Raw genomic sequence first — 4,599 nt, 5'->3', positions numbered from 1 at the left:
AAGGAATAACTTATTGCCTCCTAGAATTGAAGAACTAGGAAAATAGAACAGGGTCAACGTAGAACAGGTGGTGGTAAGTTAACACCATTACAAACTTGGCAAGAATCCTGCAATTGAATCCTGCAGTATACCTTAAAAAAAGATTACCCATTTACAAAATAGGGCTAACATTGAGCCTCTTTATATTTGGCTTCTATAATGTGGATTCTGGAGTCCTTAACAAGCCATCGTAACTTAAAATTCCTAGGAAAGGACCATATGGTGTAGAAGGAGAAGAGAGTGAGAACCACACGAAACAGCCTGTGATGCATTGTTAGCCTATGTGTAGGGAACCTTGGTCCTCCAGATGTTGTTGAACTACAACTCCCATCATACTTTGTAATTGGCCATGCTTGCTGGGGCTGACAGGCATTGCAGTGAAGAAACATCTGGAGGGCCAAAGGTTTCCCCATTCTGGGGTAGATGGTGTTAGATGGATACACGTTACAGAGCAGAAAAGTAGCCGTGTGTAAGGGGGGGCTGAGTACTTAATACCTCCCATCATATTCAAAACAAAATAAAAAAATTCCTTCCAGTAGCACCTTAAAGACCAACTAAGTTAGTTCTAGGTATGAGCTTTCGTGTGCATGCACACTTCTTCAGATACACTTCTTCAGATACACTGGACGATGGTTATTCAATCACAGTGTATCTGAAGAAGTGTGCATGCACACGAAAGCTCATACCTAGAACTAACTTAGTTGGTCTTTAAGGTGCTACTGGAAGGAATTTTTTTATTTTGTTTTGACTATGGCAGACCAACACGGCTACCTATCTGCAACTCCCATCATATGTTTTGTGTGGCCCTCTGTCTCATTAGTTCTGTGGATTTTTAAATTTATTTTGTGCTGTTTCGTATCAACTTTATGTGAAGGTGATTGCTCTGGAGGTGGACACTCTTATCAAGGGTGAGGGTTATCAAGCAGAAGGAATAACTTTAAAGGAATCAAATGACTTCATAAAGAGCCTCTCCTGCATTTTAAACAACTGGGACATCTGTTTGATAGTTAATAATATCTGAGTTTCACATTTTTATGGTCACACTCAGATTAATAGTTTGAGAAAATATGATATCCTTGTAAATGGGGAGATGAGTGAGAGATTCCAGTCACATTATATTCTCCTCAAATGCAGGAACAAGCCTTGTTGAGCTGTGAATGGTCTCTCATTGGCACTTAGCTATCAACATGGTCAATTAAGCAAACTTAGCCACTGTGGAAAGAGTGGTTGTTTGCCCATTAAACAAGAAGCCCGGTTATTCAGAAGTAGGAATGAAGGGCAAAAATGAACTCTTAACAACCTTAGCTCCTCGAAGATCTGCCTGAGGCCAAATTATTAGATGTTAGCCACCTAACAATCAATTTTTCATTTTTGATAACATAATCAGCTTGCAGACTTGGCAAATTTTCTAAAGAGACGATGGTTATTCAATCTTCTTTCTCCTATATTTAGCCCTTATGAGTGTCCTTGAGTACCATATCTGCTGCATAGCAGAACATACATCAACCTTACAATTAACTAGAAGTCACATTTCTTCCAGCCTTTGAGATTGCTGATGGTGCTATTGCAAATATTCGTAGTTTGCCCAGACTGTTTCATCTTTCCAATTAATAAGAAAAATATCCTTTGTATTATGAATGTAAATATATTTAATAAAGGTGAACCATGGGCCAGGCTACAACCCCACTTACTTTGGAAATTACATTTTTCCATCTTCCCTTTTCTGGTTCTATAATTTTGTTGTGGTCTACCATCTCATCCTGGCAGTTCAGAGATAATAATGCTCATCCTCTCCTAGCTATAGAACCAGTTTACCAGTTCCTAACTTCTTTGATTGACTGGGTGTCATCACACTGGGGAGAAGACCCAGCCCCAAACCATCCCTTCATTTTTATTTATTGAATTTATTTATTCATTACATTTATATACTATCCATATAACAAAGTCTTCAGGGCCATTTGCAGTGCAGTGGAGATGCAGTAAAATTTGTAAACAATAAATCTAATTATAAGCAGTACAAAACAGCAGAAGAGAAAACATATAAAAGCCAGCAAAAATACAGCAGCATTCAATCAATTTAAAACCACTGTAGACAGCAGCGGCTGTCAAAGTTCAGGCTTGATGACCTGAGTCTGGACTAAGAGACAGCCAAGATGGTCTCTGGACTCTTTGGCAGCCTCTGCTTTTGTAGAAAATATTATGGAACAAATACTAGACCTGAATTTGGAAGCAACAAGTCTTTGGCCATAGTGTGGCCACTGAGGGTGGAGCCACACCATACTTTCAAAGCACTCTTATATCACTTTAATAGTAATGGAGAATACTGGGAACTGTAGTTTGTTAAGGATGCTGGGAATTGTAGCTTTGTCAGCGCCCTTAACAAACAACAGTTCCCAGGATTCTTTGGCAGAAGTAATGTGGTTTAAATGTATGGTAGGTACGCAGGCTGACACTGTAATTGCCTCCACACACAAATTATTCAGGAAAGTATTTCTTCTGGTTGTGTAAGATAACAGACAAGAATGGAAATACCGGTACCTGCAAGGCAATCTCACTGATTCTTCTAGATTTGCTGAAACTTTTATGCCTTTGGGGATGCCGCAGGAATATAAAAGAGCTGTCTCAGATTGTGGTCTAAATCCCTCAGCAAAAAGGATGGTTAAAGACACACAAAGGTCATTTTATTGCTTTTAATGATACTGAAAGCTTATTCCGTATTGTAAATTAGCAATCTGGTATGATCAGATTACAGCGATCTATCATTACATTGTAGATAACCTTAGATTTTGCTTCTTTTATTCCTCATTATCATGGTCTTGCACACAGTAAGATACTTCTGAGGTCTGCCAATGCAACTCCTCATTTGGAAAGGTATTCCTAAGAGACATGACAGATTATGTGAAAGTACAGGACTACTGATGAATCTCAGTAAAATGACAGGCTTCTATTATGTTGTCCATGTGATGTTCTCCTCCAAATGTGTGATGTTTTCTCATACCAGAGATACGCTGAAAAGGAGAGGGCATGAGATAATTCAGATTGGGGGAGGAGGAGTGTGGGATGGCTGTGATTTAGGAGAGAATGTCATATGGACAAGGGAGAATGGACGGAGGTACATGAAGCTTACTATCTACATTGAACAACAGTATGGACGATCCCCACGTCTAAAGTGATTCAAAGTGAAATTGACTCTGGAATTGCTCTGCTTCAGACAAGCATTTTAAGGCACCCTTCGGTCAACATTAAGCTTTTAAAGTCACATTGATTTCTAAGGACAGTTAATATGCTTAAAGCCACGGCACTCAATTGGACTAAGTCTTTAACCTGGTCTAGATTAAAGCAGGAGTGAGGAGCCACCACTCCGCAGGCATGATTCAACTCATAGGACATCACCATCTGGAACAGAACATTTGTTCCTTGTCTCCTCCCCCTGCACAGAATATGCTACAATTGGAACGAATGAAAGCCTGCTCTCAAACCTAACAGCTATACAGGAGACCTTTATAAGGCAGGAAATTGTTAACTCTTCAGTGCTCCATTTATTATTATTATAATAACTTCTAACTTCCTGCTTAGTGTGATGAAGAGGAAAGCGGCACCAACTTCTTCTTTAATACCACAGAAGTAGTCGATACGCCGCACAATCGAACTTGTTTTTGTATTCTCTGTCACTCGATGTTTTAAATCCCTTGTTACTTTTGTTATCCCCATTTTTTTCAAAGTATTCGCCCAGGACGACATCCACTTTTATCTCCCCACCCCCATTTTATGTTGTTATTTTTATGTATATTATGCTATGGCCACATGGCTAATGCAATAAAAAAAAAAATTATATTATTATTTTGGAGGCAGCTGATTTCAAGCCTAATAACTGCATGGGAGAGGCAGGACTCAACTATACAATGCAAATGAAACATTTTAAGTGTGTTTTAAGTGCAATATACAATGTGACACGAGATGGCAATGGTGAGCCTTATGGAAAATTCAATGTGTTTTTGTAAAAAAGCATTTTCAGAATGGTTTTTATATGTGTCTAGATTCCACCGCAATCTCCATGAGGATCACTCCCAATGCAGCAATTAAGTGTGGGATATGGAGCTCAAATTCTTTTGTCAAGCCTAAGTGTGTGAGTTTTAAGTGTAGATACATGTGGGTTTTATGTGTTGGTGGGTATGATTGGGAATGTGTGTGGGAATGTACATGAATTAATGCATGAATGGATGTGTGTAGATGATACAAATGTGTGTGTAAGAGAGAGGATGGTCTTCTCCACTTTTTGCACTAGCTCTGTCCATCAGTGGCCTGAGGGAATGTGGTCCATGAGAGTGAAAACTTTTGCTACTCCTGCTCTAACTAATCTTACTGCTGGCAAAGGTGTGTCCCCATCTGAGCTAATGTCAGATTTTAGGGAAATTGTTCGAAATACTGAATGAGGACACCTGCTGTGCAGTTGGTGGCTCTAATGTCAAAGTTTCTTGTATTTTCATGAAAAGAAGCTCAGATTTATTTCTAGATAAATAGAGACATTAGCAAAGCAGGTACTGTTTATGTCCTCCTGGG

This window comes from Podarcis erhardii (assembly GCF_964252035.2).
Source record: "Podarcis erhardii genome assembly, chromosome: 9".
Taxonomy (NCBI): domain Eukaryota; kingdom Metazoa; phylum Chordata; class Lepidosauria; order Squamata; family Lacertidae; genus Podarcis; species Podarcis erhardii.
Note: the sequence above shows the minus strand (reverse complement) of the source record.